Genomic DNA, 25,841 nt, shown 5'->3' on the forward strand with positions numbered 1-25,841 from the left:
CCCCTTAAAACCCCCTAAGCCCACCAGGGACCACTACAGCCTAGAGATAAGTATCTGTGCCCCCTGAACCCCGTAAGCCCCCCCTGGATCCCTCCAGCCTGGATTTAGGTATCTGTGCCCCCTACGAACCCGCTAAGCTCCCCAGGGACCCTCCAGCCTGGACGGAGGTATCTGTGCCCCCCCACAATCCCTAAGTGCCGAGACACCCCTCCAGCCTGGAGGTAGGTATCTTTGCCGAAAACAAACTGCCTAAGCCCCGCCACATCGGGAACCCTCCAGCCTGGATCTAGGTATCTGTGCCCCCCCAACACACTAATTCCCCCTGGAAGCCCTATTGCCTGGACTTAGGTATCGCTGCCCCCCACAAACCCCGTAACCCACCCAGGGACCCCTACAGCCTAGACGTATGTACCTGTACCCCTCAGAAAACCCCTAATCCACCCGGGGACCCCTACAGCATGGACCTAGGTATCTGTGCCCCCCAGGAACCCCCTAAACCCCCCAAGAACCACTCCAACCTGGACATAGTTATCTGTGCCTCCCAAAAAAACCCTAAGCCCCCCAGGGACCCCTAGATCCTGGAGATAGGTATCTCTGCTGTCCACAAAAATTCCTTATACTCCCTGGAACCTCTCCAGCCTGGACGTACATAGCTGTGCCCCCCACAACCCCCCTAAGCCCCCCGGGACCCCTCCAGCCTGGATGTAGGTATCTGTGCCCCCCCAAAGCCCTAAGCCCCCCCAGAATTCCTATAGCCTGGACGTAGGTATCTGTGTCCCCTACAATACCACTAAGCCCCTTCAGGGACCCCTCCAGGACAAACATAGGTATCTGTGCCCCTCACCAAGTTCCTAAACCCCCAGGGATCACTGTGCTCACCACAACCTCTAAGCCGTCCAGGGACCTCTCCAGCCCGGACGTAGATATTGGTGTCCTCCAGGAAGCCCTTAATCCCCACCAGGACCTTTACAGCCTGGACGCAAGTACCTATGCCCCCCACAACCCCCCTAACTCCCCCAGAGTCCCGACCATCCTGGACGTAGGTATCTGTGACCCTACGAACCCCCTTAAACCCCCCAGAATGCCTCCAGCCTGGACGTAGCTATCTGTACCTCCCATGACCCCTAAGCCCCCAGGGATCTCTACAGCCTCTACGTAGGTGTGATGCTCTGTGCATTACCCTGAGTGGCCACACAGTGTCACTGTTGCTCTATGCAGGAAATGCTCTGGGCATTACCCTGCGTGGCCACATGGTGTCACTGTTGTTCCATCCGCGAAATGCTCTGGGCATTACTGTGATGGAGTGGGGACTGTCTGTGTGGGGGATGGGAGAGCAGGGGGTGACTTTAGGTGAGGGACAGGACCTAAGCCTGTAACTCGAGCTAGGCAGGGCTGAGAGAGTGAGCACCTTTGCCCGGGAAGCTGGACACAGGAAGGGGTCGGCTGGAGGGAGTTAGTTCAGTTTTGGTTTGGAGCTGGGTAGTTGGAATTCAGAGAATCCCAAACTGGGAACTAAGCTTCCTGAACCCCCAGAAGGACTCGAGGGAGTTAGTTCAGTTTTGGTTTAGAATTCCTTGGTGCAAAAGCACCGTGAAACTCCCCTTTCTTCTTCACAGAGGGCTTCAACACCCCTTTTCTCACTCAGGCTCACAACTACCCAGAATTCGAGAACTGTCCCTGTTCCCATTGGACAAATGGGAGGAACCTGAGGTACAGAGAAGGGAGGTGACCTACCCAAGGGCCTACACAGCAAGGCGGTGGCAGAGCCAGAAAGAGAAGCTGCCAGTCAGACTCCTGTTCTAACAGACAACAAATCCCCCCAGAGGCAGGGATAGAGCTCAGGAACTGGGATGGTGGGAAAATTTCATTCCAACCGTTTCTGTCCAAATTTCCCATTCAGACTAAACCAGTTTGTTTCTCAGAATCATAACAAGTGAGATGGAAGTTCTTTGCAAAAAGATTTTGTTGCAAAACAAAAGCATCTCCTGTTTGTCACAGTGTGTTAAATTGTGTCATCACACACAAGGAGGAGACACTTAGATCTTGAAAATTAGATAAGATGCTTCAGTCTGAGCTAAGTCATTGCTGCTCTTAACAATTCCAAAATAAAAAAATACAAATAAAAAAGAATGTTTCAGCTAATCTATTATGTCATAATCTGCTCTGAGTAAACGTGATGGGACACCTCATATTATGTACTACTCTTAGTGACACTCTCCAATGGATCCCCATCCTCCACCCACCATGAGGTAGGTAAGAGTGGATCATTATTATCCCTACTTGAAAGCACACCATGGCCGCTTCACTTCTCCTGCCTCCCCTAGACCCTGGACGTAGGTATCTGTGTCAGCCCCGATCCCTTAAGCACTCCCATTACCCCTTCAGCCTCGGCGTAACTACCTGTGACCCCCACGAACCCCCTAAGCCCCCAGGGTTCCCTACAGCCTGGACACAGGTGTCTGAGCACCCCACAAACCCCCTAAACTCCTCGGGACACATCCAGCCCTAAGCCCCCCGAGACCCCTAGAGTATGGAGATAGATATCTCTGCCATCCGCAAAAACCCCTAATCCTCTCCGAAACCTCTCCAGCCTGGATGTCCATATCTGTGCCCCTCCCCACAAACCACCTAAGCCCCCCGGGACCCCTCCAGCCTGGATGTAGGTATCTGTGCCCCCCCAAAGCCCTAAGCCCCCCCAGAATTCCTATAGCCTGGACGTAGGTATCTGTGTCTCCTACAGTACCACTAAGCCCCCCCCCAGGGACCCCTCCAGGACATACATAGGTATCTGTGCCCCTCACCAAGTCCCTATACCCCCAGGGATCACTGTGCTCACCACAACCCCCTAAGCGTCCAGGGACCCCTTCAGCCTGGACGTAGATATTGCTGTCCTCCAGGAAGCCTTTAATCCCCACCAGGACCTCTACAGCCTGGACGCAAGTACCTATGCCCCTCACAACCCCCCTAACTCTCCCAGGGTCCCGCCCATACTGGATGTAGATATCTGTGACCCTACGAATCCCCGTAAGCCCTCGAGGTATCTCTACAGCCTCCACGTAGGTGCGATGCTCTGTGCATTACCCTGCGTGGCCACACGGTGTCACTGTTGCTCCATGCGGGGAAATGCTCTGTGCATTACCCTGCGTGACCACATGGTGTCACTGTTGCTCCATGCAGGAAATGCTCTTTGGATTACCCTGCGTGGCCACACGATGCCACTGTTGCTCCATGCAGGAAATGTTCTGTGTATTAGCCTGCGTGGCCACACGGTGCCACTGTTGCTCCATGCGTGGAAATGCTCTGTGCATTACCCTGCGTGACCATATGGTGTCACTGTTGCTCCATGTGGGGAAATGCTCTGTGCATTACCCTCTGTGGCCACACGGTGCCACTCTTGCTCCATGCAGGAAATGCTCTGTGCATTACCCTGCGTGGCCACATGGAGTAACTGTTGCTCCATCCAGGAAATGCTCTGTGCATTTCCCTGCTTGGCCACATGGTGTCACTGTTGCTCCATGCAGGAAATGCTCTGTCCATTAGCTGGTTTGGTCACAAGGTGTCAATGTTGCTTCATGCGGGAAATGCTCTGTGCATTACCCTGTGTGGCCACACGGTGTCACTCTTGCTCCATGCAGGAAATGCTCTGTGCATTACCCTGTGTGGCCACATGGTGTCACTGTTGCTCCACGGGGGAAATGCTCTGGGCATTACCCTGCATGGCCACACGGTGTTACTGTTGCTCCATGCGCGAAATGCTCTGGGCATTACTGTGATGGAGTGGGGACTGTCTGTGTGGGGGATGGGAGAGCAGCGGGTGACTTTAGGTGAGGGACAGGATCTAAGCCTGTAACTTAAGCTAGGCAGCTGGGAGGGGGTCAGCACCTTTGCCCAGGAAGCTGAATAAAGGAAGGGGCTGGCTGGAGGGAGTTAGTTCAGTTTTGGTTTGGAGCTGGGTTGTTGGAATTCAGGGAATCCCAAACTGGGAACTAAGCTTCCTGAACTCCCAGAAGGACTCGATTGAGGGGTCCTGGTTGTGCCCAAAAGCCCTGCTGTATCCTTCATTCCTGTTGGCCAAAAAAACCTTCTGTTTTACTGGCTGGCTGAGTCACTGTGTGTCCCAGGAAGAGGTGTGCAGGGCCAGATTCCACAACACTACGTGACATCCCCTAAGTCCCTCTGGTACCCCTGCAGCGTGGACGTATGTATCTATGCTCACCACAACCCCCTAAGCCATCCAGGGACCTCTCCAGCCCTGACGTAGATATTTGTGCCCCTCATGAAGCCCCTAATGCCCACCAGAATGTCTCCAGCCTGGACGTAGCTATCTGTCCCCCCCACGACCCTTAAGCCCCCCAGGGATCTCTACAGCCTCTACATAGGCGTGATGCTCTGTGCATTACCCTGCATGGCCACATGTTGTCACTGTTCCTCTATGAGAGAAATGCTCTGTGCATTACCCTGCGTGACCACATGGTGTCACTGTTGCTCCATGCAGGAAATGCTCTTTGGATTACCCTGCGTGGCCACATGATGCCACTGTTGCTCCATGCGGGAAATGTTCTGTGTATTAGCCTGCGTGGCCACACGGTGCCACTGTTGCTCCATGCGTGGAAATGCTCTGTGCATTACCCTGCGTGACCACATGGTGTCACTGTTGCGCCATCTGGGGAAATACTCTGTGCATTACCCTCTGTGGCCACACGGTGCCACTCTTGCTCCATGCAGGAAATGCTCTGTGCATTACCCTGTATGGCCACATGGTGTCACTGTTGCTCCATGCGCGAAATGCTCTGGGCATTACTGTGATGGAGTGGGGACTGTCTGTGTGGGGGATGGGAGAGCAGCGGGTGACTTTAGGTGAGGGACAGGACCTAAGCCTGTAACTTAAGCTAGGCAGCAGGGAGGGGGTCAGCACCTTTGCCCAGGAAGCTGAATAAAGGAAGGGGCTGGCTGGAGGGAGTTAGTTCAGTTTTGGTTTGGATCTGGGTTGTTGGAATTCAGGGAATCCCAAACTGGGAACTAAGCTTCCTGAACCCCCAGAAGGACTCGATTGAGGGGTCCTGGTTGTGCCCAAAAGCCCTGCTGTATCCTTCTTTCCTGTTGGCCAAAAAAACCTTCTGTTTTACTGGCTGGCTGAGTCACTGTGTGTCCCAGGAAGAGGGGTGCAGGGCCAGATTCCACCACACTACGTGACACCCCCTAAGTCCCTCTGGGACCCCTGCAGCCTGGACGTAGGTATCTGTGCCCCCCACCAAACTCCTGAGCCCCCCCCGACCCCCTACAGCCTGGACCTAGATATCTGTGCCCCCCACGAACTCCCTAAGCCCCCCAGGGACCCCTTGAGCCTGGATGTAGGTGGAACCCTTCTGCCAGGCTGAACTGATAGCAGCAAGGACTGGGTTCAATACATAGGGGTCCCTTGCCTTCAATGTAATGCAAACCAGCTCGAGTCCCCACCCAGTGACATGGGAAAATTTTACATACGCACTCCTAGGTGCCTCAAAGAGGCAATACTTCCCCTCTCGCAAGCACAGAGTCTGGGTGTAGCAGAAAATGTTTAATAACGTGAGATAAACAAAATAGCATTAAATTGGGAAAACACCTCAACTAGGCCGTGTCCTTTTCCCTGGGCTCATGAGTCCAGCAATCCCCAAATCACCCCAAGGCTCCAAAGTCCAATATCTCCAACGTTTCAAGAGTCCAGCAACCCCAAAATCACCCACAGTTGCGCAACCCCAGACTTCAAGAGTCTATCTGCAGGGTTTTTCCCCCTGCCAGCCTGAGTAGAAAGGGGCACCTTATGTGGTCCACTGCTGACTGCTCTGCCTCTCCATGGGATTCTGCTTTTGCCTTCCCCACAAACTGCTCAGCTCGGTCCACCAGCTGCTCTGCCAGCCGACCTGTGTTCTGCTCCAGCTATCCCCCAAAACTGCTAGACTCATCTCATTCCATGGGACACTCCCACAAACTGCTCCTGTCTGTCAACTACTGTGTTCTGCAATACAGTTTCAGAGTCCCCCACAAGCTAACACATCTTTTCAGTGATTTCAGCTCAAGAACCTAGAAATTCAACTTTTAAGAGAATAAAAAATCAATACTGCTATTCAACTGTTAAAAGAAAAAAAAGTTCAATTGCTGACTCTAGCTCACCCAAGGAGCCCACTCCCTTGTCTAGTGAGTGCCACTCAACTGATGGTGAGAATCCCTGTCTCAAAACTGTTTCACAGTTCCTCATCCACACAATCAGGGTGACAACACTCCACATCTCACACCCCAACAACAAATAAACTGGGGATACCATAGCTGCCAAAGTAACCATCCCAGGCTGCCGTGGCCGTGTCACGCACGGTGAGTGTGTCTATGCAAACATGATCAGACCCTGAAATCCTTTTCCACACTTGCCATAATTCACCACCAGATGTGAGGATAGAGTTCATCCTGCTTCTGTTTACATAGGTATCTGTGCCCCCCACAACCCCCTAATCCCACCAGAACCCATCTAGCCTGGATAATGGTATCTGTTCTCTCCACAAACCTCTAAGCCCCCCAGGGAACCCACAAGCCCAGATGTAGGCATCTGTATGCCCCACATAACCCCTTAATACCCACAGGAACCTTCCAGACTGTAGGTAGGTATCTGTGACCCCTAGAGCCCCACAAAGTCCCTCGGGACCCCTACAGCATGGATGTTTGTATCTGTGACCGACAAAAACCGCCTAAGCTACCCAGGGCCACCTACCATCAGGATGTAGGTATCTGTTCCCCCCTCAAACACACCTAATCCCCCCGGAACCCCTCCAGCCTAGATGTAGGTATCTCTGACCCCACGAATCCGCTAAGACATGACAGGACCCCTCCAGCATCGACATAGGTATCTGTGCCCACACAACCCTCCTAAGACCCCCAAAACCCCTCCAGCCTAGACGCAGGTATCTGTGCCCAGCATGAACCCACTAAGGTCCCTAGGACCTCTCTTGCCTGGATGAATGTATCTGTGCCCCTTACAAACCCCTAAGCCGCCCCCAGGATCCCCATAGACCGGACGCAGATATCTGTGCACCCTCACGAACCCACTGATCCTCCCAGCGACCCCTACAGCATGGAAGTAGGTATCTGTACCCCAAAATTCCCCAAAGCAACCCCAGGACCCCTACAGCCTCGATATAGGTATCTGTGCCCCCGCAAAACTCCCTAATACCCCCAGAACTCCTCCAGCCTGGACGTAGATATTTGTGACTTCCAGGAACCCCCAAAGCCCTCCCCAGGACTTCTCCAGTCCCTACATAGGTATCTCTGCTCCCCACCAGCCTTCTAAGACCCATAGGGCCCCAACCAGCCTGGTTATAGCTATGTGTACGCCACACAAACCCCCTAAGCTCCCCAGGGCCCCCTCCAACCGGTACGTAGGTATCTGCGCAACCACAAACCCTTAAGTTCCCCAGGGACCCCTCCAGACCATACGTAGGTTTCTGTGACCTTACCAACTCCTTAAACCCCCAGGGACCACTACAGCATGGACGTATGTATCTATGCTCACCACAACCCCCTAAGCCATCCAGGGACCTCTCCAGCCCTGACGTAGATATTTGTGCCCCTCATGAAGCCCCTAATGCCCACCAGAATGTCTCCAGCCTGGACGTAGCTATCTGTCCCCCCCACGACCCCTAAGCCCCCCAGGGATCTCTACAGCCTCTACATAGGCGTGATGCTCTGTGCATTACCCTGCATGGCCACATGTTGTCACTGTTCCTCTATGAGAGAAATGCTCTGTGCATTACCCTGCATGGCCACATGGAATCATTGTTGCTCCATCCAGGAAATGCTCTGGGCATTTCCCTGCATGGCCACATGGTGTCACTGTTGCTTCATGCAGGAAATGCTCTGTCCATTAGCTGGTGTGGTCACAAGGCGTCAATGTTGCTCCATGTGGGAAATGCTCTGTGCATTACCCTGCCTGGCCACACGGTGTCACAGTTGCTCCATATGGGAAATGTTCTGTGCGTTACCGTGCGTGGCCACATGGTGTCACTGTTGCTCTATGCGGGAAATGCTCTGTGCATTACTGTGATGGAGTAGGGACTGTCTGTGTGGGGGATGGGAGAGCAGGGGGTGACTTTAGGACAGGACACGTGCTCAGCCTGTAACCTGAGCTAGGCGGGGGGAGGGGTCAGCACCTTTGCCCAGGAAGCTGGATACAGGAAATGGCCAGCTGGAGGGAGTTGGGTTAGTTCAGTTTCGGTTTTGGTCTGGGTGGTTGGAATTCAGGGATTCCCAAACTGGGAACTAAGTTTCCTGAACCCCTAGAAGGACTTGATTGTGGGGTCCTGCTTGTGCCTCCAAGCTCTGCTGTATCCTTCGCTCCTGTTGTCCAATAAACCTTCTGTTTTACTGGCTGGCTGAGAGTCACTGTGAGTCCCAGGAAGAGGGGTGCAGGACCGGACTCCCCGAAACTCCGTGACAGACCCTAAGCCCCTCCGAGACCCCTGCAGCCTGGACGTAGGTATCTGTGCCTTCCACCAAACACCTAAGACACTCAGAGATCCCTCCAGCCTGAACTTAGGTATCTGTGCCCCCCACAAACCCCCTAAGCCCCCGAGGGACCTATACAGCCAGAACATTGGTATCTGTTCCCCATATAGACTCCATAAGCCCCTTGCGACACTCCAGTGTGCACGTAGGTATATGTGCCCCTCAGAAACCCTCTAAGCCCCCAGGAACCCCTACAGCCTGGACATAGGTATTTGCACTCCCACAACCCCCCTAACCCCCCCCTCCCGGGACATCTACAATCTGGACGTAGATATCTGTGCCCCTCACGAAACCTCTAACCCCCCCTGGGAACGATACAGCCTGGACATACGTATCTGTGCCCACTCGAACCCCTAAAACCCACTGGTACCCCTACAGCCTGGACATCATAGGTGTCTTTGGCCCCCACAAATCCCCTAAGACTCCCAGGATGCCTCCAGCCTGGACGTAGGTATCTTTGCCCCCCACTAACCTCCTAAGCCCCCCTGGTAACCCTACAGCCTGGATGTAGGAATATGTGCCCCCCACGAACCCTCTAAGCCCCCATGGGACCCCTAGAGCATGGAGATTGGTATCTGTGTCCCCTCCAAACTCTCTAAGCCCCCCAGGGACCGCTATGGCCTGGACATAGGTATCTGTGCACCCCAAGGCCCCTAAGATCCCCCGGACCTCTGCAGCCTGGCTGTAGGTGTGACGGTGCTGCCCGTGGGAGCCAGCTCAGCTCACTCAATCAGAGTGAATTGCAAACAAAACAGGGCAGACAAATCCCAAACGCTGCTGGTTATTTCAATACTTAGATTTACCAAGCCAGCACAAAACAGCTTCTGTAGTACCTCACTGGTTACTTAGAAGTTTAAACCACGCAGTTCCCTTAAATTACCCAGCCTCAGGCCTCCATCCAGACACACCTGTTAGATATGATGATGATTCCTGAAAATCTTACTTCATCATATAAAAGAAAAGATTCTTCCGATCCCAAAGGATCAGCCACATAACCAGGTTCAATTATAACTTAGATTTTACCTAAAATACATGCTATAGCCAATTCTTATTAACTAAGCTAAAATTTATTAGAAAAGAAAAGAGAGAGAGTGAGTGTTGGTTAAAAGATTAATAGACATATAGACTTGAATTCAATTTTTGAGGTTCAGATACAAAGTAGACATGAGCTTGTAGTTGCCAAAAGTCCTTTTAGAAATAGTCCATAGGTTATAATCCACTGTCCATATTCAGGGTGGCTCCAGTCAATGACTGGGGATCTCAATCCTTGTGGCTTAAGGTTTCCCCCTCTTGAAACCCAAAGCAGATCTGAGATGAAGAAGGATCGTGTCCCAGGTTCTTAAACATTTCCAGCAGCCTTTCAGCCTGAGAAAACAATAGGCTTAACTCTTCTTCCAAACATCCTGGCAATTAGTACATCCATCAAACAGTTCAGATACAGATTACCACAACCTTCAAAGAGACACAGACAATAATACTATTTCACTCAAGTATCATCATAAATGTTAATATTCCTTTTTTGCTCTTTGAATTAAAACTATAGCAATAGACAAGACTTGTTTGCTGACATCACAAGACCTGAGCAAACACCTCCCCTTCTACCTCTAACACTGCAGACTTGCATTTCAAAGCTCTGTTCATTTACATATCTTGTTAACCAGTTTTTAAGGTTCACCCACGGGTCAGGTCAGTCGGTGAGGTGAGTTAATTAACTCTTTCTGGCCCTGTCACCTTTCAATGAGATATTAGATTATACTTATGTCAGGGACTCTAACCCAGACGGCAAAGTTCGTTGTCTGACCGCGAGAGAGACAGGCAACACCAGCAAGGTCCGATCAAAAGCTCTTTATTGACAAGTGCACGCATCAATAGAGAGCAGCTCGTCTCCAGAGAGAACCAGCCTGCTCTTTACATCTTAGTATAAGCCTATATAGACAGTTCCGTCGCGTCATAAATTATTCACTGGAGCAACCCACCCCCTTCTTCTAACAACTAGAAACTAGACACCTTTAGTATACATGCATGCCTAAAGTTAGAAATGTAGGGGAGTTAAAAACAAACAAAGAACAAAACCAGGGAGCGAAAACAAGGAGGCTGGGAAACTAGGACTCTTATCAGTTCTTCGAAGGAGCTGCCCGAACACAGCACATCTGGTACTATGCCAGGAATGCAGCTTCTCTCTTATCTCACTTTTTCCCAGCGCTTGTGAGACATGCTGCTGCTTCTCAGTGTTTTCCACTCAGGGATTACCCACAAACCTCTGTTAGCCTGACTTTGGTCAGGTTGGCATACCTGGTTTTGTCTGCTATATCTTTATTCAGGCCTAACAATCCCCCCTTTGTCCCTAGAGGACCATAATGGGACTCTTGGGACACATATCCATTTAACAATTGTACGGGGGAGGCTAGTAAACCATGACCCAAGGTCTGAGTGGAGGTCCTTAAAACTAAAAGTGTGATCAAGAGATATAGCATGGAAAACAACAGCAACATTCTTAATAGCTTGTAAATCTTTGTCAATTAAGCCAGAGTGATTAACAGCAAAGCAACATTTTTCCCCAATGCGAGCACAAGCCCCTCTCTAATTCAGCATTCATGGCATTTAGCACACGTCTATTTTGCAAAGTTACTTCTGCTACTTCATCAGTCTTTCGTTGCAACTTTTGGAAAGCGTCTATTAATGCATTAGCTGGTTTTTTTCAAGCTCTGCAGAAATATTTACAACTGCTCTCTTGATCTTAGCCACCCACAATCCAGGAATGAGTGCACGGACAAAAGAGTGGAATCCTGTTTGTCTGACAACTAAGGGATTGGGGCACTGACTATAAATCAGTTAGGTATACCAAGTGGTCTAATTTCCCAGATGTTTCGGTGAATAATCCAGTCCCATGTGCATCCTCCCCATGGACCCGTCAGGATTCGGTATGTGGAAGCCCACACCCCCCAGTCCAAATGCTTGGAAGGAGCACTGTAAATGTTTACACTTCCACCCAGAAAGTCTTTAGTATATCTCCATGACCACAGATCAGATGGTACTCCTGATGTGTCTGTAAGGGCAGTGGGCCAAGTCTGGTACTCAAGATCACTCCAAATGGCCATCAGCTGGTCATTCAGGAAATTCTGAATCTCCAAATATACTAGATCCCACTGCAATGCCTTCCCAGCCTCAGTGATATTTAATACCATCTTTCCTTGGTGTAGTACTATATTACATTTGTTATTTAACTATTTTCAGGTACTTTTAAAAGGCATTGACATTAATAGCATAGGAGGGGGTTACATTATTAGTCACTGGAATGGTTTCAATACAGGTAAAATTTCCAGTGGCAGAACAAACTCTTCGGGTACTTGTTATTTAAAATCCAATTAGAGAGAGCAATACATGCTGAAGAATTTATCCACAACACAGGGCACAGCCTGTAGAATAAACCCCAAAATCCAATCAATACCACATTCCCAAGCATGGGTCCCACAAATTTTTTCTGCCAGTGTACAATTCTTTGTTTCTTCACCGGGGTCAGTTCTTAATGTCCTTTCTAGTCAGGAATTCCTGGACTTTAGCAATTTCAGTGGAGTGAGTGTTCCTTCTTCTTTCCCAAAACAGTCTTGGTGCAGCATCATATAGGGGAGAGGTTACTAGCACATCACCCTGTAATGGTTTTGCTTTTTCTAGAAAAATTCAAAGGCACAGTAGATCTGTCAGTGGATAAGGGAGAGGCTACTAGCACTTCACCTTGTACTTTTTCCCTACTGTCCAGAAGGCACAGTGGAGCTAGAAGGTGAAATAGGCTAATCATCAGTAGGAGAATTCTCCCAATGTGGAGGGGTCTTTTTGCAGTGAGAATCTTGGGTCCAAGCAGTCAGTCTTTGGTACTTCACAGCGGTGTTGGTAGTCATCAGGACTTAAGGGCCTTTCCAGCATGGAGCCAAGGCAGTCTTTCGTTGGTGGACCTTTACATCAATCCCGTCTCCTGGTTCCAAGGAGTGGCAGGGCTGCTAGGGTCTTTGGGTAGCGCTTCCTTACCTGTGAGAAAAAAAACTTAACACATTTCATTAGTGCCTGGCAGTGTTTTTCAGATCTCATAGCTGCATGGGCAAATTCAAGCCCTCCTTTTCCTGGTTGTTAACCAAGTCTTAACTGTGAGCAGTGTCCTTGAATGGAGTCAGTGTCTTATCTATAGCCTGAGCTTGCTATTTTATTTTATTTTATTTTTTCAGTTAATTCATTCTGTTCTTTGTGCTTCTTCCCTTCTTGGCTTCTTTTAACCTGCAAAGGAAACTTTCACTTTTTACTCATACACCTTTTTCCCAACAATGAACACCTACACATTGTCATTATACAGTACATTAGTCTTATTATTTAATATATGCCACACACACTCTTTTACTAAAATAACCTTATTACAGAGCTTTCGAGCAACAAGCCAGGACAAGCACACCCACTTTGAGGAGTTCACTCAATACAACCTCTAGTCCAATAGCCTTCCACCATCCCCAGCCCTCTGGCTAGAAATCTGAGGTAGCCAGAAAGATCCCATGTACAATATGTGGAGTGGGTTAACTTTTCATGTCCTTGCTTTCAAAGACTGTTGGTATGCAAATTTTAACAACAATTTTTGCAATTAACAATTTGACCAATAAAGTTTCTTTTCCTTACTTAAGGAAATGCATTAGACTTTAGTATATCACATTCTCCTGATTTACCTACACACTTTGTATTCCAAGTTGAACAAAACAAGTATCTGCATTTTAATTTAAACTTTTTGTTTGCTTTTAAACTAGATTATTTTATAAAAATACTAAACACAAAAATTCCGGCCACAAGACAAACACCACAAGACAGAACATAGAACACAAAACATAATTTCTATTGTGCCAGTAAATGCATGGTACGTTGAATGCTGTTTAGCTGGCACCAGTTTTCTCTGATTATCTGAAAGACAAAAAAACAGAGGTCTACCCCTTCTGGGCAGACAATCATTGCTTAAAATAGACAAATACCCTTGTTGATTTCAGGAAAAACAGAGGAATTATCCCATATTTTATGTGTTTCATAGGCAGCCCAGGTTTCAGTGGCTCCTACCTTATCAGTTAGATAATTTGCATGAATACAGATGCTTTCTGGCTTGCTTTTTACTTTTAACTCTTGCTTTCAAACACTGAAAGAAAACATCACTACTTATAGTGCCCTTACAGCCTAATAAAATTTCAATTACATAGCACTATATACATTCTTCAGCTAATTTAACTAAATTCTAAATGATTGCAATTAACAATTTCTTTGCCTCAATTTATTTACAAACATTTCAAAGACACCAAGAACTTTCCTCTTCAGCATTTTTGCAAAGTTCAACTGCTGTTTCCTCCAGCAACTACAGAGTTAACTTCTCACTCTCCCTTAAATCACTTGCTTGTCTCCCAACAGCCACTTTTATCAACTCAAATCACCATTCCAAGTAAGTTCTGGGTATTTGAAATCCCCATGCTTACACTTACTTACTCCTTCCTTCCACTACACCCTTAAAGTTTTCCAACCTGTTTTCCAATCTCTCTGTCTGTTGCCTGCCCGCCTGGGCCCGATCCTGCGTTTCTCACTGAACCGTCCCTTCCATAGGCACCAACTTATTCCACTACCAGTTTAGCTAGGAGGGTGGGCTTCTCAACTAGCCCCCGACCCCTCCTGGTCTCTTCCCTTAAACATTCTTACTCACAAGACTACCCGAGTCCTCCTTCATGAGGCTTGCCACCTAGACGAAGACACATGGCCCATTGGGCAAAGGCCATTTACTTAACATATAATTTGAAGGACTACTCTTAGAGGGTTTACCCAGAGACTCATTCATCTGTTTGACACTTAAACAGAAAAGAGAATTACACAGAGAGCAGAGGGAATTACAGTCTAAGACAGACTTTCCCACTTCTATACACTGACCGCTACAGGGGACAGAACAGAAGGATCTCAATTTAACCTCAGAGCTGTCTCGCACACATGGCTTCCACTCCGAGGAATTACGAACAAGAGGTTCAGTTCCACCCACACTCCTAACACCCAAATGAACAGAGAAAAAAAAACAACAACAGTAACTGGTTAAATAGAACAGAACCAGAACCAAATAGTGTTTCCTTATCCTATTAGGACTCACTTTTACTCGTGCAGTTCTCAGCATATAACACCAACAGTACCAAGCAAAGCAAACACAAAATAACAAGGGTAAAACAAATAGATGGTGTAAATTCTGCAGGGCTCCCCCCTTCTTAATTGCTCACCAAACTGTGACAAATTTCTGTTACCAATCTATCCCTCATGTCAGATGATCAGGCTGACACTACAGGATCGTTGGGGGAAGATAAGGAAAACACACCATATAACTGAATTTTAAAGCTTCATTAATAAAATAATAAAACAACAACGGAGAGTGTTGGGAACGCTCCCACATCACTCAGGAAAATATTAATGCCCCAAGCCCGAAGCTCCTTTCATACTTACACACGTACGTCCAGACTGGCCACTTCTGTGTATAATGTTCAGAGGAGGGGGAGAGGTGGAAGGGAGATTATCCTGTATACAGCTTGTCCAGAATTTCCAACATGCTTCTGCTCTTGGGAGGGCTGTTCTTTTACACCCTGGAATCTCCTGCAGCGTCTCTTTCAGAGATTCCAGTCCAGGTCGGCTGCCCGTGGCTTCTTTGGTGTCACCAAGACACACCGACTCCAGGGTCACAAAGGCACACTGTTGGATCTTACTGGACAGTTAAGCTTTGCAAATGTAATTTCAGTTCTGTAACTTGTATTTCCTTTGCTTCGCCTCTGTCTATATTTTTTCCTTCACAGCCAGCTGGGGCCGAAAGCAGCCCCTCCCTGCACCAAGCACAGTCCGCGCCGATTCCTGACCCTGAACGCAGAGCACCCCCCTCCTTCCATCCCGGGGCCAAGATGATTTTTAAATTAACCCGTTCCTTATGTCTTTTTCTTTCTTTTTCTCTTTCCCATTAAACATTCTAGTAGCAATGCTAACTACTTCAGACAAACTTTTCCCTTGCGTACCATCTGGATGCTTTCTAAATCTTTTTGCAATATCCTTTGCACATTGTGACATGAAAACCATTTTAACCATCTCCTTTCCATGATCAGTTTCAGGATTTAAATTCCCATGCTTTTTAACTTCACAAATCAGTCGAGCACAAAAGTCAGAGAGGTGCTTATCTGGATGCTGAACACAAGCAGTCACCTTGCTCCAATTTGGAGTAGCCTCCCCTGCATCTCTAATACCATTCAAAACAGCTTTTAAAAATCCATCCAACTTTGTCTTTTGAGCTGGATTATTGGGATTCCAGTTAGGGTCAGTAATTAGCCAAGGTGCATTCAAATGAGCTGCAGATTTTTCTTTTACTTTTTGTCTTTCATCTTCTGTCATGAGAGTATCTAATAACTGATTTACATTTGCCCAAGTGGGCACATGAGTGAAAAAGATTGTGCAGAACATTCTTTCCACTGCCTCAGGATTGTCTCATAAGTGAGGCATAGTGCACTGCCAGTTAAACAAATTTGAAGTTGCAAACAGGGTATGGGTAAAACCATCTCATGTTCCCCAGCAACCAGTAGAACCAGATAAGTTCTCAATGAGGCTTGTAATATCAGAGGTGTCTCAGAAACATTCTCTCTCATGGAGTTAAGTAACCTAGTGGGGGTCCACAAGGGCAAGGACAAGGGCTGCTGTAATATTGGGGGTGTTTGAAAAGCAGTCCCTGACCAAGTTTGCAAAAGGCTGGCTGGAGGCTGCACAGAGGGGGTGAGGCTGCCTGATTCCTCTGAAGATGAGGGAACATCACTCTGAGCTCCCCCTTGATTCTCCTCTGTCCCTGAACTGTCCCTAACCTGCTTTTGAATCCTTGCACTCCATCAGACGGGGAAGAACAGGAACAAAATTGTCCTCCTCCCGGTGCGGCTCTGGTGCATATGGTGGGTGATTTTTTTACAAGAGCTCTCCATACAAACAGCTTCAAAAGCTACCCATCCCTCCATGGGTTTATAATTATACCATACAAACAAGTAATCCATTTGTCTCGGCCTAAGATCAACCAAAATATCCCTTAAGGAGTTCCTCCTATCTGTGGAAAAGGTTTCACCCACCGGCCAGTCTCTAGTTGGGGACAAATGAAAGGTAAATGATGGCCATTGGATCCAACACAGATTTCTCATCTTAAATTTAACTAGATCAGCTGTCTCAGAAATCTCTTTCCAATCTCTAAGTATCAGAGACAACGGGGCATCCCCCGGGCACTTACTGCCAACTTGTCTCATTTTAATGAAGGGACTCTAACCCCTCCTCCCCGGGTCGAGGTAAAGGGACTCTAACCCCCACCTCCCCGCGTCGAGCGCTCGCTTACCTCTCCAGGGACTTGAACACCTGGACTGAGACTCAAACCCAGGCTGGGACTCTAACCCAGACAACTTGGATCCTGTGCAAACCTGGACTGGGACTCTAACCCAGACCTGGACTGGGACTCTAACCCAGACCTAAGTAGTCAGGGACTCTAACCCCGACAACCTGGACCCTACTCAATGGGTAGGTGGACGTTGCTGGATTTCCAAGAGTTTCAGCTGGTTCACAGAACACGCCTTATCGCCAACGCAGAGATCAGATCACCAGGCAAGGCTCCTCTAAACTGGAGGATGCGCGCTGCGTTGCCTCAGGGTCCGATCCCCCGCCGGAGAGTCAGACGGGTCCCGGCGGAGTCGCCAAAGATGTCAGGGACTCTAACCCAGACGGCAAAGTTCGTTGTCTGACCGCGAGAGAGACAGGCAACACCAGCAAGGTCCGATCAAAAGCTCTTTATTGACAAGTGCACGCATCAATAGAGAGCAGCTCGTCTCCAGAGAGAACCAGCCTGCTCTTTACATCTTAGTATAAGCCTATATAGACAGTTCCGTCGCGTCATAAATTATTCACTGGAGCAACCCACCCCCTTCTTCTAACTACTAGAAACTAGACACCTTTAGTATACATGCATGCCTAAAGTTAGAAATGTAGGGGAGTTAAAAACAAACAAAGAACAAAACCAGGGAGCGAAAACAAGGAGGCTGGGAAACTAGGACTCTTATCAGTTCTTCGAAGGAGCTGCCCGAACACAGCACATCTGGTACTATGCCAGGAATGCAGCTTCTCTCTTATCTCACTTTTTCCCAGCGCTTGTGAGACATGCTGCCGCTTCTCAGTGTTTTCCACACAGGGATTACCCACAAACCTCTGTTAGCCTGACTTTGGTCAGGTTGGCATACCTGGTTTTGTCTGCTATATCTTTATTCAGGCCTAACAATTATAATGTCACAGTCTCGGGGAGTTGACTGCTGCAGCTCCCCGTAGACTCTGCCTGCGCCTCTCACCGAGCTGGAGTACAGCAGGCGAGGGGAGAGCACTCAATGTATTGCATCTACACTAGACGCGATATATCAACCGCCGCTGGATCGATCGCTGCCCACCGTTTCGGCAGGTGGTATAGACATACCCCGAGTATCTGGTGATCGGAGCTGGACCCCCGAGGGGGACACATTGAAGGAACTCAGGGGTTAAGGTGCCTCTATTGTCAACTGTCAGGGCTGCTGTGGCTCAGAGGAGGGTGCCTGACTGCCTGGCAGGCTTAGGCGCCGCAAGCCTTAGAGGTGGGAGAAGTGAAGCGGCCACGGCGTGCTCGGGGTGCTCGTGCTCGGAGCAGGGGTGAGCTCGGGCGACGGGGGTGCCGCAGGGCAGAGCAGGAGAGTTGCCACAAGAGGGGAGCCTCAGGGTGGAGGGGGGAGCTGCCACAGGTGGGGCGCCTCAGGGCAGGGGTGCGGGGGGGGGAGGGTGCAAGGTGGAAGTTTCGCCTAGGGCATGAAACTTCCTTGCAACGGCCCTGCCCCACGCCCTGCCTGCAGCCAGCCATGCACCCCCTGCCCTGCCCTGCCGGCAGTCAGCCTCTGTCTCCAGCCAGCCCTGCACCTTCTGCTTTGCCTGCACCAGCCGCATCCTCCCTGCCCTGTCTCCAGCCAACCCCTGATGCACCCCCCTGCCTGAAGCCAGCCAGCCACGCAGCCCTTGCCCTGCCTGAAGCCAGACCCTACCTCCAGCCAACCCCACATCCACTGGTGCCCTGCACTTCCCAGGGCAGTAACCCTGCACATCTGCTTCAATGAGAGGGGCAGGGAGCAGCTGGGACCCACACATGTGCACACCCTAGGGTGACCAGACAGCAAGTGTGAAAAATCGGGACGGCGTGGGGGGTAATAGGATCCTAGATAAGACCCCAAAATTCGGACTGTCCCTATAAAATTGGGACATCTGGTCACCACAGCACACCCCCAGGACTCCTGAGTTCCATTGCTGGGTTTCCTATTGGTTCCTCTGCTGGTTGTTTTCCTTTTCCTGGGGACTTTGGGCAAGTTGCTCCCCACTCTCGGGCTCTGTCCCCAGCAGTCAAATGGGGATTTCATACCTTCCTGCTATTGGAAAGTGCTGGGAGAATCCCCCAGCAAAAGCTGCTCTGACAGTGCTAAGCAGCATCTGACCATTCAAGGTCGGAGCTCACTGCCCAGGAGGAGTGCTTGGCTCTGGGGTTTCACTTCAGCCCAGTGTAGAGAGAGAGCCCTAACCATGGAGTTTGGCTCAAGAAGACCAAGTCTCCAATTTGTTAAGGGTGTTTTGAATTTCAATCCTGTGCTCCAAAGTGCTTGGTGTCAGTTGTAAACTTTAGGAGCATGCTCTCCACTCCATTTTCCAAATCATTCATGAAAATATAGAATAGTACCTGACACCGGACTGATCCCTGCCAGACCCACTAGGTTCACCCTCCCCGTTGGGCAGCTAAACATGGAGAAGGGCTCCTGGAGTCTTGGCTTTCAACCAGCTCTGCACCCACATTACACTGATTGCAGCTGGACTACATTTCCCTCGTTTGCTTCTGAGAATGTCCTATGGGACTGTGTCGAAAGCCTTAGTAACACCAAGCTAGATCCCATCTATTGTTTACTCACCTCTACCAGGCCCAGAACCCTGCCAAAGAAGGAAAGAGGATTGGTTTGGAATGATTTGTTCTTGACAATTCCACGCTCACTAGTCAGAAGAACCAAATCATCCTGTAGGTGCTGCTGACAAACTGAGTGTTTAAGAATGTATTGCAGGATCTCTCCAGCTATGGCAGTCAGGCTAGCTAGTCTGTAAGTCCCAGAGGTCTTTTTGTTCCCCTTTGAAAGATAGGTCCTGTCTTGTTCATGGATGGGAAGATGTTCTTTTTCAGGGGTCTCAGACGAGAACTGGGGCACAACACCTGGTTTGTTAAGGCCACAAAAACGGAGGCAGGAACCTCTTCTCTGCTGCTGGCAAAGAACCACAGGTACCTAAAAGATAGGGACTCACATCTTTGAATGGGCTTTAAAAAGGCAGTGGTTAATAAGTTTGGCCCCGATCATTTCTTGTTTCCACAGACTAGACATTTTAGCAAACTTTAGAATTCCTTGGTGCTAAACACTGTGAAACTCCCCTTTCTCCTTCACAGAGGGCTTTAATACCCCTTATCTCACTTGGGCTCTAAACTGCCCATAGTTCGAGAACTGTTCCTGTTCCGATTGGACAGATGGGAGAAGGGAAGTGACCTACCCAAGGCCTACACAACAAGGCGATGGCAGAGCCAGAAAGAGAAGCAACCAGTTCTGACTCCTGTTCTAACAGATGAAAACACCCCAGAGCCCAGGAATCGAGATGGTGGGAAAATTTCATTCAAACCGTTTCTGTCCGAAAATCCCATTTAGACTAAACCAGTTTGTTTCTCAAAATCATAACAAGTGGGATGAAAGATCTTTGCAAAAATATTTTGTTGCAAAACAAAAGCATCTCCTCTTTGTCAGAGTGTGTTAAATTGTCTCCTCGCACACAAAGAGGAGACACTTACATCTCAACCATTAGATAAGATGCTTCAATCTGAGCTAAGTCGTTGCTACTATTAACAATTTCAAAATAAAAAAATACAAATAAAATAGACGATTTCAGCTAATCTATTATGTCATAATCTGGGAAACTTCATATTATGCACTACTTCTAGTGACACTCCCAAATGGATCCGCATCCTTCACCCACCATGAGGTAGGTAAGAGCGGATCATTATTATCCCTACTTGAAAGAGGGAGAAGCTCAGGCTGAGAAAGGAGAATTGACTTGTCTTAGGTCACACAGCCCGTCAGAGGCAGTGTTGGGAATAGGACCGAAGAGCCCTGATTTTCAAACAAACCATCGGATCTTGAATTTCAGACATTGAATGACCTGAATACTGTGCTCTCAGATGAGCTCCAGACCAACAACAGTGACAGTAATTATTCAGCAAGTATTTGAGGAGAACTGCAATGTTAGAGGGAATCATCAACTGCTCAGAGACAATTAATGCAGAGAAGCAGCAAAATTAATCAAAGATAGAACTGGTTCTGACTTATTTACTTGATCTTAAAAGAGAACAACAAGGACCTGAGTCTCCTCCCTGTCAACATCCCCCTGCTCAACCAATCAGGGTAGAGACGGAGGACGGGAGGCTGAGGGTTCTCACCAGAGAGCCCAAAGGATGGCCCAGGTCACCGGTGGGGATCACTGCCCGAGCACTATTTCAGTCCCACATTTTTGGGTGGACCTTCCATAGTGGGAGCTGCAGAGGACTTCCCTGCAACACACACACACACACCTCCGTCCTGTTGTTGGGAAGGGAACAGGAGAAAGGACAAAAGAAGCAAGAGAAGAAGAGGAGGGAGGGATGGAGGAAGAGGTGAAACAAAAAGGACAAACCCTAATGTCCCCAGCGATTCTAAGGGACAAAATCCCAGGTGCGCAATAAAATTCTGCCTCCTTAAGCTCGTGTTTTCCATGCCTAGAATTCACTTGTCACCAGATAGATCAGACTGAACAGGTTTCAAACCTCCAGGAGGCTCTTACCTTCTAAACAGGGACGGCTGTTTTCTAGTAAAATCACTACAAGGGAAGGAGGAAACTCGGAAGAGGTTCCTCCTGGCGCTCACGTCCATGACCCCAAATAATCTCTCAGTCCTCAAAGAGAGACCTGGAGAAGGAAACGTGCTGAAGCAAAGCCACAGAGGTCTCTGAGGTTTCCCTGGCCCCTCGCCCCTGTCCTGCCTGGCTGATGTCAGCATCTCTCTGTGAGGTCACCACCTCCCCACCACCTTTGACCAATAGTCTGAGGTCCTGCAAACGGCCTTTGTGATGTCACTGCCACACCCCTCCCTTGCTGGGCTAATGTCCTGCCCCTGGCCAGGCACTTTGGAGGTTTGAGCTACTCCCTGTGGATCACCCCACTCAAGGAGCGTTCGTTCTAGGCAGCAAGCCGGCTAGACAGGAAAACATCAGACGCTGCTCCCAATGCTACACTCAGTTTTTCAGAAATTAGTCGACTTCATGGTCAGAAGACACCATTAGAGCATCTAACCTGCATATCACAGGCCTCCTGTATGACATAACAGCTACTTTGGGGGCAAACACATTCCAGAAAGGCATCTAGTCTTCATTAAATGACATCAGGAGATGGTGAATCCACCACTTTCCTTGGTAGCTTGCTCCTGTGGTGAATCATCCTCGCTGTTGACTATTGTGCCTCAGTTGTAATATGAATTTGTCTCTTTTCACTTTCCAGCCATTGGGTCTTGTTATGCCTTTCTCTGCTCCATTCAAGAGCCCGTAAATACCCAATCTTTTCTCTCCATTAAGGCCCTTCAACATTTCAATGAAATCACCGTTCAATCTTCTTTTGATAAGCTAAACAGGTTGAGCTCTTTCAATAGCTCACTGGAAGGCATTTTTCTCCAGCCCTCAGAACATTTGGTGGCTCTTTGCTGCCCTAGCTCCAATTTCACAACATCTTTTTCAAATGAGGATACCAGAACTGGAGGCAGTATAAAGGTTGTATAAAGGTAAAATTAAATAGGTTGCAGAGGAGTTTTTTTTAATTTCGGCTTTTGTTGCTAAAAACTTTGTCTCTCTGCGGTGAGAAAAAACACTCCCCGAATGCCAAAATTTGAGCCATGAAAAGCGGCAGTGTGAACAGCGCATCATAGGTGGAGCTGTGCTCCCGGTGACAAAGCTCCTGCCCCTCATTGGAGGTAGTTTGGCTTTGTTGCAGGGGAAGCTCTCTCTCAGCGATAAGGACGGCCACACAGCGCACCTTACAATGGCATGGTTAGAGTGGCACAGCTGCACCGTGGTAAGGTGCGCGGTGTAGACACAGCCTCAGAGCTGGGGAAAGCCGACAGGCGCTGAGGAACACAGGGTTCAGACAGAGACATCCGTTAGGAGAGGAACTATTCACAGGGATTCTCTATAGCCTAGTAAGGTGGAGAGGATGGAAGATGATAATGTACAGGTAGGTTCTGATGAGAAACAGTGAAATGAAAGAGTCTCCCTCAATTACATCATGTAATAGCAGACAGCTAAAATGGGACACATTTTAGAAGTGCTTAAATACAAACGCTAAACGTCTAAGTACTAAGACTGGTGAATTTGAGTGCCTGGTATTGAGTGACGATATTGATAGAATAGGCATCACAGAAACCCTTGCACCCCCTCCTGCACCCACATGGGGAGACTGACCTGTGTGCATGGAGCAGCTGGCATTGCTGCCCCCCACTCCTCCCTGGAACACTGCTCATCTGGGCACCCCTAGGGGCTGTGGGATGTGGGGGCAAGAAGTGAGATCATCCGAGCTCCCTGCATCCAGGTCACTTTCCTCAGCCGGGCTGCATTGCGGGAGGGCAGAGAGCAGCAGCTTCTGATGCTCCCCTCACAGCACAGCCCAAGTGGGAAAAGTGACCAGGACGCATGGAGCACATAGGGTTGCTCCTTACTCCCCTCAAACCTCTATGGACCCATGGAGGAGTATTGGGGCAGGGGAGAGCAGTGAGCACCTTTGCACTGCCACACGGTGCCATTTGACCCCTGGAGCCCTGGGCGGCTATCGGGGGGCACCACCCCTAAGGCCGGCCAGGCTCCCCAGAACGAGCAGCAGAAAACACAGAGACTGGCCACACACTGAGCAGTGGTAGCCTGGGCGGCTCGTAATGGAGGCTCAGGGGGGAGGGGCGTCATAACATTTTTTCCCAGATTTGGACCTTAGCGTCCAAAATATGGGTGTTAGCATGAAAACCTCCAAGCTTAGTTACCAGCTTGGACCTGGTAAAGCTGCCACCAGCCAGGGATTTATACAGTGCCTGGCTCGCTGTGGTCTCCCCAAAACCTTCCCCGGGGGACCCCCAGACTCAGATGCCTTGAGTCTCACAACAAAGGGGAATAAACCATTTCCCTTCCCCCTCCTCCCCTCCAGGTGTTCCCTCCCTGGGTTCCTGGAGAGATATACAGAAGCAAGCTCCGTGAATCTAAACAGAGGGACTCCCGCCTCCCTGTTTCCAGTCCTGGAAATAGAAGTACCAAGATAGCTAATCTCTCTTCCCCCTTACCCAGAGGGTATGCAAAGTCAGGCTAGTAAATCTAACACAACGAGATTTTCCCCCTGACTTCTTCCTCCCACCAATTCCCTGGTGAGCTGCAGACTCAATTCCCTGGAGTCCCCACTAAAGAAAAAATCCAACAGGTCTTAAAAAGAAAGCTTTATATAAAAAGAAAGAAAAGGACATAAAAATGGTCTCTCTGTATTAAGGTGACAAATACAGGGTTATTTGCTTAAAAGAAAAAAATGAATAAACAACCTTATCCAAAAAGAATACAGTTTAAACATTCCAGCAACTACACACATGTAAATACAAAAAAAAACCAATATAAACTTATTGTCTTATTATCTTTGTACTTACAACTTGGAAACAGAAGATTAGAAAGGCAGGAGATAGAAAAATCACTCTCATAGCCGAGACGCCACAGACACAAGACAAAGAACAAAGAACTCACACACAAACTTCCCTCCACCCAGATTTGAAAAAGTCTTGTTTCCTGATTGGTCCTCTGGTCAGGTGTTTTAGGTTACTGGTGTTACCCCTTTATAGGTAAAAGAACATTAACCCTTAGCTATCTGTTTATGACAAGGGGGCTCAGCCTCCCCAAACCTTGCACTGCCAAGGGGACAGTGGGGCCCATGATCAGGGGCCCCGGCCAAGTTAGGTCCCCCTGGAAAAGTGTCCCCTATGTCAGCCCCATTGCTGGAGGAGCTCCCACTCCCTGCTACAGCCCGGGGGCTGCAGCAGGGGCACAGAGCTTCTCTGGTCTCAGGGCCACAGCGGGGCAGGGGTAAAGGAGTGATAGGGTGGGGCTGGTGGGGGAAGGGGTGGAACAGAAGTGACAGTGGATAGGGCCATGGGTGGAAGGGGGTAGAGCCACAGACAGAAGGTAGGGGCATGGTTCTGGTGCTGGGGCCCCCACACTTGTTCTCCCTTTCCCGGGGGTTTGGCATCACTAGCCCCGGCTTAGCGAGTAGGGTTCAGTGGTCCCCATAATGTGGGGTGCGACTCCTAGGGGGACACAGAGGAACATTCATGGGGGCACCTCAGGACCTGAGCCAGCCCACATAGAGGGCAGGGAGGGAGCACCACTCTGCCACAGCTCTTCCCCAACCCCACCCTCAGCCTGAGACTCTGGCTCCCAGCCCGGCGTCGACCCCTTTACCCCTGTCCGCACCCCTCACCCCAGCAAGCAACAGCCCCACTCCTCCCAGCCCCGGTTCTTGACCGTGGCTTCCGAGGGGCCACAGCCATGGCTAAGAGGGCACAATGTGAAATGTTTGGGGACCACTGGTTTAGGGTGACGTCCTCAATCACTTCTCTGCAGTCCAATAAAAGCTATTCCTCACTCACCTACCCCTCCATCAGGACGGACTAGGTATGTTCTGCTGCCCTTCACTCATACAGGAAGGAGAATAACATTTCATTCCACTCAATCCTAAAGTCATTTGTAACCCAAGACCATCCCAAACTGGTCATTTTGGGGAAGCGGCCCCATCATGCTGCATAGCTAGGCAGAGTAGGTGTGTCTATGCAAACACGGTCTGTTCCTGAAGTCTTTCCCCAGCTCCTCACTAGGTGAGAGAGGGGAGCTCATTCAGACCCTGCTTTCGCTTAGTATTTAAAAACTCCTTAGTGTCCCTATCTCTGCCGGCCTTAGATTTCTCCTCCTGTCTGTTTTTTGACAGCTCAGATGAGGTGACCGAGTGGTTAAGGTGATGGACTGCTACCCCATTATGCTCTGCCTGCATGGGTTCAAATCCCATTCTCATCAGAGGCATTTAGTCTTCACCCTCCTTTATAGACAACCATCTCCCCCTTTGGTACAATAACAGATCAAACAATATT

The 25,841-nt window shown here is 49.2% G+C and overlaps 1 protein-coding gene across 1 annotated transcript in view; it reads left to right on the forward strand.

Annotated features, from left to right (window-relative positions):
• LOC127042511 (zinc finger protein 560-like) overlaps window positions 1-25,841 on the forward strand; it is a 1,223,565-nt gene that overhangs the window by 466,007 nt on the left and 731,717 nt on the right. The gene's annotated exons all lie outside the window — the stretch shown is intronic.

This window comes from Gopherus flavomarginatus, unplaced genomic scaffold, assembly GCF_025201925.1.
Source record: "Gopherus flavomarginatus isolate rGopFla2 unplaced genomic scaffold, rGopFla2.mat.asm mat_scaffold_47_arrow_ctg1, whole genome shotgun sequence".
Classification (NCBI taxonomy): Eukaryota; Metazoa; Chordata; order Testudines; family Testudinidae; genus Gopherus; species Gopherus flavomarginatus.